This window comes from Lithobates pipiens, unplaced genomic scaffold, assembly GCF_037356315.1.
Source record: "Lithobates pipiens isolate NorthernLeopardFrog02 unplaced genomic scaffold, aLitPip1_a1.2 Scaffold_19, whole genome shotgun sequence".
In the NCBI taxonomy this organism is placed as follows: Eukaryota; Metazoa; Chordata; class Amphibia; order Anura; family Ranidae; genus Lithobates; species Lithobates pipiens.
Window position 1 is genome coordinate 187,583,379 of NW_027507764.1, and position 15,473 is coordinate 187,598,851.

Genomic DNA, 15,473 nt, shown 5'->3' on the forward strand with positions numbered 1-15,473 from the left:
TGATTTGAACACCGTTTACATACGCGGGCGCGACTTCCGTATGCGTTTTCTTTGCTTCGCGAGTTAGCAGCAACGGTGGGCGCTTTAAAATTTTAAAATGACTAAATTGTTTTAAAAAAAAAAATTTGATCACTTTTATTGCTGTCACAAGGAATGTAAACATCCCTTGTGACAGTAATAGGTGGTGACAGGTACTCTTTATGGAGGGATCGGGGGTCTAAAAGACCCCCCACCCCTCCTTTACACATCAATGTATTCAGATCGCCAAAAACGGCGATTCTGAATACCGTATATTTTTTTTAAACCGGCGCCATTGGCAGCCGAGTAAACGGGAAGTGACATCAGGACGTCGCTTCCGTGTTTACTATGAGGAGACTGGAACGAAGCCGATTACGGCTTCGTTCCAGTTCCTCCCCAGCAGCCGGAGGCAGCGCAACTTGAATCGGTGCTCCCGATCGAACGGGAGCACCGGTAACAGCGGCGGGAGGGGGGGACGTCCCCTCCCGCTCCTCCGGCATAACAGCCGAGTGGCTTTTAGCCGCATCGGTTGTTATGGCTGGAAAGCCAATCGCCTGCTGAAGAAAACGGTACCGGGATGATGCCTGCAGGTGCGGGCATCATCCCGGTATACCCCCCGGAAGCCGAGTACGCAGATCTGCGTACGCTCGGTGGGAAAGGGTTAATCAGAGGGTCTGCTACCAAGAGAGGCCAAAATGTATGTAATATATCCTTACAGGTATTATATTGGTTGGAATATCTGGTTATAATCTTGACAGTATTGGTGCTTTCTGGTAATCGGGATGGAAAAATCTAAGTATTTCTGTCTTTCATTTTCACTTTATTGTATGCCTTTTTTAAGCAGGTATGACTATATCCTCGGGCTCTAAGTCTCTCATATAGGTCCCTAGCGGCTATCTGATAATCATTTTCGTTGCTGCAATTTGGTTTTATTCTTAAATATTGCACATATGGGATACTCGGTATCAATGATTCAGGGTGAAAGCTATCGGCATGCAATATTGTGTTGCCAGCGGATGGCTTTCTATAAAGAGAGGAGGCAAGAGTGCCATCAATGTTAATCCCAATCTTTATATCCAGAAATTCAATTTCTTTCTGGCTATATTTAAGTGTAAAATGGAGGTTAAAGTCATTAGAGGAAATCAACTGAAAAAATTGTTTACGCTCAATTTCTGTACCTGACCAAAAAATCAATATGTCGTACAAATATCTGTACCAAGCTTCAACATGGTCAAGAAAAGGGACAAGGTCATCGCGCGAGAAAACGTCCTTCTCCCATCACCCCAGATACAGGTTGGCATACGATGGGGCACATTTAGTCCCCATCGCAACCCCCTGTACCTGGAGGTAATGGGTTCGATCAAATTGAAAGACGTTATGTCTAAGGACAAGGTTCAACAGTAACAGTAATAGAAATTGGACGGTACCAGTCCCGATTTTTTAAGATATTTAAACACATATCAGTGTATTGTGATACATTCATAATGACTAAGTTTCCGCCCTTGTTGGCTGGTTTTATCACTATATCTGAGTTTTTTTGTAGAGAATATAGAGCTTCTCTTTGTTGTTTTGTCAGATTAGGCGATTTGTTTGAAGTAAACGAGGACTGTTCTATAGTTTTACAGACTTGTTCAGTGAATGCCCAAATGTTGGGATTAGAGTTCAGTAGAGGGAACAAGGTAGATTTCGGTTTATACTTCGATGGAGGGGGGAAGGACATGCCAGCCACAGATAGACCTATGGGCTCAAGTGTCCCAGGTTCATCCAGGGTGTCATGTCCCTCCTCCCAGAGATCCATCAAATCCTGCATTGCCTGATGTTCAACTATTTGATCATGTGGTACAGTATCAAGGGAGCTAGAAGAAGAAAAGTTTTTGGTTACTGGTTTATGAAATATGGTTTTAAACAATAACCTGCGGGCAAATAGGTGGACATCTTTGATTAGTTCAAATTTATCAGTATCAGTGTTAGGGCAAAATGATAAGCCCAACTTTAAAACATCTTGTTCTGAATGCGATAGAGAGTAATTAGACAGGTTGATTATAGAGAGCTCAAAGTTCTCACTAGTTTCAGATTTAGAAGGGATTATATTACCATCTATATTGACCCTGGAGATGGCTCCTTCCCTAAAAAATTGGGGCCAGGCGGAGATCAGCCGGTAAAGGTGTACCAGAGGGTGAGATAGACCAAGTTAGACTTACCGGTAACTTGTTTTCCAGAAGTCTTTCAGGACAGCACCTGAGAGATAGCGACTCCACCCTCCTCGTTAGGAAACACCTTCTTCCTCCAGACTTTAAAGGGAGGCGCCTCCCTACCACACATCAGTTGTAGAAGAGAACCTCCGGCCCCGGCTGGAACACATAAACACATACGTTAGTCACAGCGTAGCATAATACAATACCATAGGGCGGGATGCTTGCTGTCCTGAAAGACTTCTGGAAAACAAGTTACCGGTAAGTCTAACTTGGTCTTTCCCAAGGCGTCTTTCAGGACAGCACCTGAGAGGATAACAGAGACTTACCCCTTAGGGCGGGACAACAGCTTGCAGGACCTTTCTGCCAAACGCCTGGTCGCTGGCAGAAGTGAGATCCAGTCTATAATGTTTCACAAATGTGTGAAAACTCGACCATGTCGCCGCCTTGCAGATCTGCTCCGGGGTGGCACCAGCTCTCTCTGCCCACGTAGACGCCAGAGCCCTGGTTGAGTGTGCACAAATTTCTGCTGGAGGAGATAACCCTGCCTGGGAATATGCCTCCGAGATAGCTAATTTCAGCCATCTAGCTAAAGTAACTTTAGAAGCTTGAAAACCCTTTTTTCTTCCTGAGAAGAGTACAAACAGTGAATCTGAACGCCTGAAGGACTCCGTCCTTTCTAAATAACTCAGCAGAGTCCTCCTGACGTCCAAAGTATGGAAAAAAGTCTCCTTATTTCCTTTGGGGTTAACACAAAAGGTTGGCAGTACTATGTCCTGTATACGGTTCTGCACTGAAGCTACCTTCGGTAAGAATTTTGCATCTGTTCTAAGAATAACTGTCAGGAAAAATGGAAAGATATGGTTCTTTAACTGACAGAGCATTTAGCTCACTGATCCTGCGTGCAGAGACAATGGCAATCAGAAAAACGGTTTTTAATGTGAGAAACCTAAGGGAAGCCTCCACAAGAGGCTCAAAAGGCCCTTTTGTTAGAGACTGTAGGACTACCGACAAATCCCATCTAGGAAAAACCTTAACAGGAGCTGGCCTAGATCTTTTAAGAGCTCTAAAGAATCTGATCACCAGCGGATCTGAGGCCACAGATTTTTCTAAGAACACTGTCAGGGCTGCTACCTGCACCTTCAGGGTACTAACTGCCAGTCCCTTGTCTGCACCATCTTGTAAAAACTCCAAGATGGAGACAAGGCTCCCTGGCACCTGGGCGGCTGACAAACACCAAGTTTTATAACGCTTCCAGACTTTAGAATAAATGGCCCTCGTAACCCTTTTCCTACTTGCTAAAAGGGTCGAGATCAAACGGTTGGAAAACCCCTTGCTCCTAAGGAGCTGCCTTTCAGAAACCAGGCCGTGAGAGCCAGGCTGGCCACTCCTGGATGGTTCACTGGGCCCTGCAACAACAGATCGTGTCTGAGGGGCAGACGCCAACAAGGCTTGATTGCCAGGCCTAGAACTGTCGAAAACCAAGCCCTTTTTGGCCAAAAGGGCGTGATTAGAATAACTGGCACCTTCTCCCTCTGAATTTTTCTTAAAATTAACGGGATTAACTGAAATGGGGGGAAAGCATAGCAAAGACGAAATTCCCATGGATAAGCTAGCGCATCTGTGCCCAGCGAGCCATCGCGACTGTCCAGGGAAAAGAACTGGGGAACCTGGGCGTTCACCCTTGAGGCGAACAGGTCTACCTCTGGTAAACCCCATTTTCCGGCAATCATTGTGAATACCTCCGGGTTTAGAGACCATTCTGCTTCCCGAATAGCGTTTCTGCTTAGGAAGTCCGCTACCCTGTTTAGATCCCCTTTTAGGTGGACTGCTGATAGGGATAACAAATGTTTTTCCGCCCACCGAAGAATCTCCATGGCCAGTACCTGAAGCGACCTGCTTCTTGTACCCCCCTGTCTGTTTAAATAAGCCACTGGCGTGGCATTGTCTGTTAGGACCTGGACGTGATGGGACTGAAGCTCCTGAACAAACAACTCCAGAGCTAAGGCAATCGCCTTGAGCTCCCTCCAGTTTGAGGACCTTATTGTCTCCTCTTTGGCCCAGGACCCCTGAGTGAAACGTGTTCCTAGATGGGCTCCCCACCCCCAGGAACTGGCGTCGGTTGTTAGTCTTTTCCCGACTGGAAAAACCCAGACTAACCCTTCCGATAAGACATCCTGTCTTTTCCACCACCATAGGGACCTTTTTACCTGGGTTGACACTCTCACCTCTGCCTCTAGGGATGCCACTGTGTGATCCCAAGATTTTAGAAGGAAAGCCTGCAGACACCTGAAATGCATTCTTGCCCACTGGACTGCTGGCATTGCTGAAGTCAGAACCCCCAAAGCTGACATAACCTGTCTTACTGTCAGATTTTGGCTGGTCTGTAATAAAGACACTGCACCGGAAATCCTGTCCTTTTTGTCTAAGGGAAGGAAGATTTTTTGCTCCGCCGAATTTATTAGATACCCTAAAAACCGAATCTCCTGAGATGGGTTTAGGGACGACTTTTGGAGGTTCAAAATCCAACCCAACGCCTCCAGATGGCTGCGAGCTTTGCCTAGATTGGTCTGCAATTCCTCGCTGGATGGGGCGAAAAACAGCAGATCGTCTAAATAAGGAATAACTGCGATTCCCTGAAGACGCAGTGGCGCTAAAGCTTCTGCCATTATTTTGGTAAAAATTCGGGGAGATGACAGGCCGAAGGGTAGGGCCCTGAACTGGAGATGATGAACCACACCCCCCAACCTCACCGCCAGCCTGAGAAACTTCTGAGACTGGGGAGAGATCGGAACATGTAGGTATGCGTCTTTTAAATCTACTGACGCCATAAAACATCCTGGCGTCAACAGATTTCTGACCGAAAAAATTGAGTCCATTTTGAACTTCCTGTACCTTATGGACTCGTTTAAAGGTTTTAGGTTGAGAATCAACCGAAATTTCCCTGTCGGTTTCTTTACTAGGAAAACATGGGAATAAAACCCCTCCTGCTGTTCTTGCAGGGGTACTTGTACTACTACGCCCTGTTGCATCAGTTCCTCTAGAGAGGACTTCATGGCCAGGGCCCTTACTGGGTCCCGCGGGGTGTTGGTAATCAGGAACCTTTTTGGGGGGTTGTTGACAAACTCGAGTGAGTAACCCTGCGCGAGAGTGGTCAGGATAAACTGATTTGAAGTTATCCCTGACCATTGCGGAAGAAATTTTTGTAGTCTTCCGCCCACCCGCAGAGACGAGTCATTGCGATTTTTCGGCCTGTGTAGGAGGACGGAAAAGAATTCCGCCTCTACCCTTCGGCTTCGGGGCGGACCAACTTTTCCTTCTCCCCTGCAACTTGCTGTCCTGATCCTGAGCTTTTTGAGGTCGAAAAAGACGTTTTGGTACCTGCTTTTTCTTTTTGACCGGAAAGGATCTCTTTTTATCGGCTGTCCTGTCAAGGATATTATCGAGGTCAGAGCCGAAGAGCAAGTCTCCTGAAAAGGGTAAATCACACAGCTTATTCTTTGAAGCCGAGTCACCCGGCCAGGTTTTAAGCCATAAGGCTCTTCTTGCAGCATTAGTTAGAGCTGCTGACCTGGCTGATATCTTAATTGCTTCAGCTGAGGCATCTGCAACATAAGCCACTGCCGTAATCAGGGTAGGAAAAGAATCTAAAATTTCCTGTTTAGGGGAATCTGCAGCTATATGTGACTTGAACTGGTTAATCCAGTATTCAAAATTTCTGGCTACACACGTTGTGGCCATTGCTGGTTTTAAATTGCTCATAACTGATTGCCATGATCTCTTGAGCAAAAGATCCATACGTTTGTCCATCGGATCTTTCAAAACTCCCATGTCCTCAAAGGACAGATCCGTGGACCTTGAAACCTGGGAAAAGGCGGCATCCAGTCTGGGCACCTTGTTCCATACTGCTGCAGGGTCCTCCTCAAAAGGAAAACACCTTTTGTGGGCTTTGGAAAAAAAGGGCTTTTTCTCTGGATCCTGCCATTCTTTCCTAATGGCCTCAGAGATGACCGGATGAACTGGGAATGTTCGGCCCTTAGGCTCATCCAACCCAGCATACATGCGGTCATGGAGTGATAATTCCTTTTTCTCCTCACTTAAACCAAGCGTAGCATGAATGGCTTTAAGGAGCCCATCGACCTCTTCAAGGGACAGTTTGAATTTAGAGGGGGCTACCTCAGAATCCTCCAACTCCTCTTCCGAATCTTTAACGGAAAGAGCAGTGGACTGCTTTTCCCTATCTGAAGGGTCTTCAGGCAGAGATTCTAACACCGGGATTGAAAGAGACCCCTGGGAAGACTCTGAAGTGGAAGGCTGACTAGCAGCCGGATTTGCTAGCGAGTCACGAAAATTCTGGATCGTGGCGTACAGCTCCTTCTTTACAGAGGCCACCAGATCCTCACATACAGAGGCAGATTCCTCCTTAACTAAAGAAGTAATGCAGGGACTGCATAAGGTTTTCTTCCAATTTTCTCCCAGCTTGGCCCTGCAAGAAGGACATCTTTTCTTGGGTCAGAGCTCTTAGCCTATGAAGAAAAAGACAAAAAAAGGGAAAAAAACCAGGGAACCCTTAGTGAGACCCAGTCTCAGCTTTGATAGGGATCACCACACAGGTGCACTGAGAAGAAACCAGTCAGCTTCTAGTGCCCAGACAGGCCCCTTGCCACCAGGGGGGAAAAAAGGAGAGAAAGAGAGCGAGACCAAACGCCAGGAAATAGGAAAAGAAAGGCAGACTTTAACTGCTGCCTCTTACCTGGGCTTTGCTGGTGCCTGTGCCTGTCCCCACCGCTGCAGACGCTGAATCTTCCATAACAGGTGTGCAGAGATCCACTTGTGGCTAAACGCCGCCTCCGGAGTCACGCCGTGCAGCTGCACCGGACCGGAAGCGGAAATAGGCACCAGCACCTGTCTTCCCTCCTCCCCCCTGCGTCCACGCCGGAAACGACGTTTCAGCTGACCCGATGACCCGCTCTGTCACTTCCGGCGCGAGCGCCGAAAAAAAACATGGCGGCGGCACACGCGCGCCGCCGCGCCTACGAACGTGCGGGCCACCGAATCTTCGGCTCTCTCCGAGCACAAGAGGGGAAGAGGAGCCCGCTTGCTACCGCTGACGAGGCGTGGGTAGGTCGGGAGGACAGCGGGTCTCTAAAGGAGGAAAAAAAGGGAAAGAATCCTAGTCCCTCAGGAACACCTAAGAGAAACAGACTCCCTCCCAAAAGGTGTTCCCTCCGGGCCGGAGGAAACACAAAAACTGATGTGTGGTAGGGAGGCGCCTCCCTTTAAAGTCTGGAGGAAGAAGGTGTTTTCTAACGAGGAGGGTGGAGTCGCTATCTCTCAGGTGCTGTCCTGAAAGACGCCTTGGGAAAATAACATTGTCTAGATTACTTACTGTGGGGTGGCCAAGGCCAGAATTGGTGTTGGTAGTGCTGGGTGTGATCGAAGTAGAAGTGAGAGTGGAGAAAGACAATCTACGAGGAAGAGATAGAACCGATTGTTGAAATAGAGTGCCAGAGCGCGTGGGTGCTAATTTCGATGTAATAGGCTGTGCGCGAGGTGGTAACGGGGTGTCGGTATATTGGGACTGTGATCCAGAAGAGGCTGTATCCGAATGTCCCTTCCTCTTCTTGGGAAGTCGGTCTCCAGATAGGTTTCTATAGACAGTGGATTGGCTAGATGAACAAGAGGAAGAAGATAGGTTAGACATTCTCATCATGTTTACTATTTTTTGCCTTATAAGAAGGTGGGTTTCTAAATCCTTTATTCTGCTCCTTATGAGGCCATTTATAGGCATAACCATTGGTATATGCGTTATTATCACGTATACATTTTTTCTCCTTTGATCGGATGATTTCTAAGGTATAATGTTCAATATGTTTAATTACCTCTAGCTCTTTTTTATTGAACCTAGGAGTAGTCGTCGCTAAAGTATAATCTTCGTACCATTGAGAAATAGATTTATCAAGAAGATCTAAATCATGTTCATATTGTCTACTCATCAAAGTCATCATTTCAAATGAACAAGTGTGGAGGTTTTCCTCCCATTTATGTTTTATGATTTCATCGATTTTATTCAAATTAGGAAAAACTTGAATACGAAGACCCCAAGGTGCAATTTTATTCTCAATATATTTAGAGAAAAATGTAATGTGCCAAAATAGCCATACTTTACGTTCCAAAAGTCATTGTAAATATGAGAAGGCATAATCCAAATCTTTATCTGATATCTCGTTTGTTTTTTGTGACTCTTGGACTTTGTTCTTTAGGCCTTCCCATGTCTCTCTACTAAAGGCCGCCATAGAAAGGACACCTGGGGAGGGGAAAAAAAAAAAGGGAGGGGAGCTGTATTAAATTACAACAGATCTTAATACATTATTTAAAATGTTTTTATCATACACATTATTTCCATATGTAGTTAGTATTGTGATGACTAAGGCAGAGTAAGATGTGGAGAACAAGTTAGAAAAATATGCATATATATTTAACTATTTCACAACAACATTAGAAACTGTACTTTTAAAATATAACAATTTATTAGTCAATAACAATAATTAAAAAAAAAGGGGGGGAGGGGGATGGTAAAGGTGCAAACCAGGGGTCACCAGATAGATTGCATAGGGAGGAAAATCACATAATCTTAGAAATTTCATAAAAATGACCTATAACTAAGATTTTCATTGAAGCCAGGAAAATTAGTCGCTTTTAAAGCGGGAGTCCACCGGGACTCCGCGTTTTTTTTTTTTTTTTAAAAGCCAGCAGCTACAAATACTGCAGCTGCTGACTTTTAAATAGTGACACTTACCTGTCCAGCGCGCCCGCGATGTCGGCATCCGAAGCCGATCGCTCGCTCGGCTGCCGGGTCCCGCCGCCATCTTGGGTATGGGAATCAGGAAATGGAGCCTTTCGGCTTCATTTCCCGGTTCCCTACTGCGCATGCGCGAGCCGCGCGGCGCAATCCGGACGGTCCCCGCTGCCTCTGGGAGCTGTGTGTTTCCCAGCAGGCAGCGGGGCACTTGCTAAAGGGGGCGGGCGCTTGCGGAAAGGGGCGTAACGTACGCCCCGTTCCGCAGAGAGCTAGCCCGGAAGTGGGTGCAGTTACCTGGATTATCCAGGTAACTGCACCCCCCTCCCCCCTGAAAGGTGCCGATTGTGGCGCCGGAGGGGGGGGGATTCCGATGAGCGGAGGTCCATTTTAGGGTGGACCTCCGCTTTAAATTGAAGATCCATTTTGCCTCCAGCTGAAGCAGTCTTTTGTCAACACTGCCTCCTCTGGAGGACAATGGAATATGTTCCAGTGCAGAGAACTGAATCACATTAGGATCGAATTCATGGTATATACCAACATGTCTACCAACTGCTGTCACTATCTTTTTATTTAATATGGGTTTGATATGATCTCTCATGCAAACACAGAAAGGTCTTTTTGTCTTCCCCACGTAAAATCCCCCACATTGGCAGCGTACCAAATATACGACACCCAATGTGGAGCATGTAACGTGGGTTTTCAGGAAATGCCATTTACCATTAGGTAGTTTAACTTTTGGTGAATTCACCATAAATTGACACATGTCACAACGTCCACAGGAGTAAGTACCAGATCTTTTGGTATCAGAAAAACTTTCAGAGTTAGAGAAATGGCTATGAACAAGACGGTCTTTTAATGATGTTGTCCGTTTATAGGTTATTTCAGGGTGGTTTTTTATATGTTGATTAATCAGAGGGTCCGCTACCAAAAGAGGCCAAAATGTATGTAATATATCCTTAAAGGTATTATATTGGTTGGAATATCTGGTTATAATCTTGACAGTATTGGTGCTTTCTGGTAATCGGGATGTAAAAATCAAAGTATTTCTGTCTTTCATTTTCACTTTATTGTATGCCTTTTTTTAAACAGGTATGACTATATCCTCGGGCTCTAAGTCTCTCATATAGGTCCCCAGCGGCTATCTGATAATCATTTTTGTTGCTGCAATTTCGTTTTATTCTTAAATATTGCACATATGGGATACTCCGTATCAATGATTCCAGGTGAAAACTATCGGCATGCAATATTGTGTTGCCAGCGGATGGCTTTCTATAAAGAGAGGAGGCAAGAGTGCCATCAATGTTAATCCCAATCTTTATATCCAGAAATTCGATTTCTTTCTGGCTATATTTAAGTGTAAAATGGAGGTTAAAGTCATTAGAGGAAATCAACTGAAAAAATTGTTTAAGCTCAATTTCTGTACCTGACCAAAAAATCAATATGTCGTCCAAATATCTGTACCAAGCCTCAACATGGTCAAGAAAAGGGACAAGGTCATCGCGTGAGAAAACGTCCTTCTCCCATCCCCCCAGGTACAGGTTGGCATACGATGGGGCACATTTAGTCCCCATTGCAACCCCCTGTACCTGGAGGTAATGGGTTTGATCAAATTGAAAGACGTTATGTCTAAGGACATGGTTCAAAAGTTCAATAACAAAGCCACAGTATTTACTATGGGATGGACCTATTTGGTTTAAATATGAACGTACTACTTCAATTCCCTTAGTGTGAGGGATTGCATTATATAAGCATTCAACGTCTATTGAAACAAGCCAGGAATTTGGAAGTAAAGATATATTTACAATCGTTCTAAGTAAATCAATAGTGTCCTTAATATATGAGGACAGAGAAGTAACATGAGGACGTAAAAAGTTGTCAATTAGAGAGCTAGCATTTTCAGTAAGGCTCTGACAGCTGGAAATAATAGGTCGACCGGGCGGGTTAGTAAGAGATTTGTGGACTTTAGGGAGTGCGTAGAATGTTGGAATTTTAGAATCTTTAATATTCAAAAAGTCCCACGTATCCCTATCTATAATGGCCGATTTATAGGCCTTAAAGATTATATGCCGGTATTGTTCATCAAAGTTGGAAATAACAGTAATAGAAATTGGACGGTACCAGTCCCGATTTTTTAAGATATTTAAACACATATCAGTGTATTGTGATACATTCATAATGACTAAGTTTCCGCCCTTGTTGGCTGGTTTTATCACTATATCTGAGTTTTTTTGTAGAGAATATAGAGCTTCTCTTTGTTGTTTTGTAAAGGCGTAGATCAGCTGGTACTGATCCCACTGAGCCACCAGCGTGTCTGACGCATCTGCCCATGGATCTCTTGTCCTGGACACGAATCTTGGCACCTTCCGATTGAGCCGGGAGGCCAGTAGATCCACATCTGGTGTGCCCCATCTCAGGCACAGCAGCCTGAATATCTCCAGATGCAAAGCCCATTCTCCTGGGCCCAGCATCTGTCGACTCAGATAGTCCACTTGCCAATTTTCCACCCCCGGGATGTAAATGGCCGACAGGGCTGGAACGTGTCGCTCTGCCCACCGAAGTATGTGAGCGACCTCCCGAGCAGCAGCTGAGCTTCTTGAAGACACGTCGACCGCATGTGGAGGCACAGCCTGATCGCTCTCAATTCGAGCAGATTGATCAGCAACTTGGATTCTTCCGTCGACCAGAGGCCCTGAGCCGACTGAATCCCCATCACTCCACCCCAGCCGGACAGACTGGCGTCCGTAGTGACCACCGTCCATTTCAGAGGAAGGAACGATTTTCCGGACTGAATCACCGGGGACTTCAACCACCAGATCAGGTAGTCCCTGACTGGCTGGCTCACCTGGATCTGCCGATCCAGGGACAACGGAGATTTGTTCCATTTTGTCAAGATCTCCTTCTGCAGGACTCTGGTGTGGAACTGGGCATAAAGTACTGCCTCGAAGGAGGCTACCATGAGCCCCAGCACCCGCATACAAAAGCGGAGTGATGACCACTTGTGGTTCATCAGCAGTTTGAGTGCAGATCTGAGAGAGTCAGCAATTTGTCTGAGGGGAGGAAAACCCTCGCTTCCCTGGAGTCCAATAGTAACCCCGGGTACTCCAGACGCTGAGTCGGTACCACCACCGACTTCTTTAGGTTCAACAGCCACCCAAATGCTTGCAGGGACTGCAAGGTGATCGCCACATCCTCCTCTAATTCTGAGGCGGAAGAAGCTCTCAGTAGGAGATCATCTAGGTAACCCAGGATCGCGATCCCGCGTTGTCTCAACAACGCCAACACTGGAGCCAGTACTTTGGTAAAAACTCAGGGGGGGGGGGGCTAATGCCAGGCCGAAAGGAAGAGACACAAACTGGCATATGGGTATGTGCAGGTAGGCATCCTGAATGTACAAGGATGCCAGGAAGTCCCCTTGATGGAGTGCAGCGACTACTGAGTGAACTGATTCCATTCTGAACCTCTGCACTTTTACAAAGTGATTGAGGACTTTTAGGTCCAATATTGGACGTACCCCTTCCTTCTTGGGAACCACAAACAGATTGGAGTAGAACCTCTGGAATCGTTCCAATTCCGGAACTGGTACAATCACCCCCTGATTCAGCAAGACCCACACCGTCCCTAACAGGGCCTCCTGGCGAACCGGGGACACGGGTATGCTGGAGGGAAAGAATCTGTTTGGCGGCCAAGAGAGAAACTCTATCTTGTAACCTGTGGAAATCAGATTGCAGACCCATTGGTCTGATAACTGGGAGGTCCAACGGGCTGCAAACACCCGAAGACGACCCCCCACCCGAGACATGGGTGAGGGTAAACCTTCATGCGGTAGCACTTTTGTTCGCAGGCTTGTTAGGCTTGCGGTTCCAGGGACGCATCTGACCGTCCATGGGCGTCCTGTCAGGCTGGGGTCGTTTTGCCGAAGCGCCGGGAGGACGAAATAGCCGCCTGTGAGCGGAAAAGGAGGGCCCTTTCCTGCGGCGTGGCTCCTTAGCCTTCCTGGCCTGTGGGAGTAATGTACTCTTACCACCTGTGGCATTTTTAATAATGTCAACCAACAAGGCTCCAAAGAGCCGTTCGCCAAGGAAGGGAAGATCCGTCAGGGCTTTCTTGGATGCCTGGTCAGCAGACCAGCATTTCAGCCAAATGAGGCGCCTCAGCACCACGGCTGACACAGGCCCTGGATAGCAGAGGGAGAGTATCCAGGGCCGCGTGACAAACGTACTTAAGGCCATGCACTAGTTGGTCTGCTAGTTTCACACAGACAGGGGAGGCATTCTGCTCTCCCAATTCACGGTGCAAAAGTTTTGCCCACTCAGTCAGTGTCTGCGACACCAGTGCGGATGCCAATACAGGTCGCACGGCTGACCCCACAACCATAAACAAGGAACAAGCCACTGCTTCGGCCTTCCTGTCCGTGGGATCCTTGAATGCAGGAGTCCCCTCAACCGGGATCGTGATTACTTTATTTAACCTAGATACTGGGGGGTCCATGACCGGAGGAGCCGACCGCTTTTTGAGAAGGCTTTCCTCAAAGGGTTAACGCACCGCCAAATTTTTGGGGACCGAAAAGGTCCGTTGCGGGCGACCCCATTTCTTGTAGATGAATTTGTCAAAATAAGTCAAATACGGGAACACCTTAGGTGAACGTGCTTGCGGGACCCAAAAGGGACCGGTACATCAGCAGAGGAATCCGCTGGCTCCTGAATCTTCTGGGTATCACGCACAGCTGTGATAAGTGCTCCAACAAGTGCCTTGTCGCGCCCGGACCCGGGCGGGGAATCATCCTCACTATCCGAACGGTCCTGGACAGCCAAGTCTGATAGGTCAGAGCAGGGGTCTCCAGCCGCAGCAAGGCCCGAGTCTGCATCAGAGCTCTCCCCAGAGGAAGGGGGGCAGGGGCCTCTTACGTGCACCTTTCCTGCCACATGCCACCTCTATCTTAGCAACATAGGAGTTAAGGACCGCCGTCAGGGTGTCCATGCGCACCGCGCTAACTGCAGGTGACCCGGTTGCTATAGCCTGGATTTCAGGGGAAGAAACACCAGTTTCTGAAGCCATGCTGACCCTAGCCTGTCTGCCACGTGCAAGGGGACTTAGGACAGTGAAGGTCCCACCCTCCTGCTGCCTCCGCGTGGGGGCGTACTTATCGCTAGACTCACCACCCTGGGGCGTTCTGTGATAGCCACAGCAGTGTCTGTAGTCCCTAGGAGGTTCCCAGTTGCAGAGAAGAGAAAACTGTGTCAGCAGCAGCAGCTCCCACCAGCGGTGCAACGATCTGCAGAGCAGCTTTAGCGTTCAGCAAAGAGCCATCCAGTGTCCTGCACACACACAGTGGATACAAGAAGCAGCAAGAGAAGCACATGTAATGCTGCCACAAGAGGCCAGCGGTGAAAAAAGCACTCAGGCTTTAAGAAAATGGCCACCAATGTAATCAATAGGAATCCTAAAGAAAATGGCTGCTGAAGCTCACCAGGGGAATTCATAGCTTTCCCAAATCCAAGATGGCCACTGGAATAGCGCCATGCGGTGACAGAGCAAAAGAATTAAAATGCGCTGCCTGCTAACAGTCAGAAAAACCTCCATAAACAAGTTTTGGGACCCCCAGACCTGGACCAGGACCAACACCAGCTGCACAGACCCCCACAGGTGAGAAACAGCGACACACACACACACACCGCCCGCAGCGCATGCAGCCACCCCCCTCAGAGGGGGGAAGGAGGGGTGATAGGGACTTGGGAGAGAAGATAGGGAGGTGAGGTAGCCCCCGAATAGACCCCCCAGGGAATGCCCAGCTGCTCACCCCACCGAAGCAGGGAGAGCCGTACTTACCAGTCCTGAAGAGCTGGGAGACATTCCATCACAGACCCACTCCTGCGCAGTTACAGGGTGGCTGCTGGCCTCGGTATACTGTGATCCAGACATCAGTAGCCCAGTCATATGTATACCCCGGAGCATTGAAGCTCACCAACCACCTCTGGAGCTGAGGTATGTCGTGGCCTGCCGAGCCTTAGCTGCGGCCTGCTCACGCTCGATGGCCGGACTGGGGAGACTACAAGGATATCATTAACCAGCCTGTCACCCAGCTGGCAGTTGATAGAAGATGGCAGGATCTCTCATCTTGCGCAAAAAGCAGTAAACCTGCAGCAAAAATATGGACCAAGGGACCCGCAGGGTTTCCTAGGTCATTCTCCTTGCTAGGCAAAATAAAAACTGAAGCTGCTAGGAGCAGTGGGAAAGGTTGATAGCATGGGGCCCGCCCCCCTGGGGGCGGGATTAAAGTTCTGTGTATTGTGTAACAATTTTGCCTAGTTTCTCCTAATGGCAGGCTATACAACCCATTTAGTTACAGAGAGGAGCTGTGTCGGTCGGTGAATATAAGAGAAATTGGCTTGGGCAGGAAGGTGTCTAAGTGCCTGGTATTGAAGTGGTTAAATTGGTGTTCATTCATTTTTTACCACGAAAGC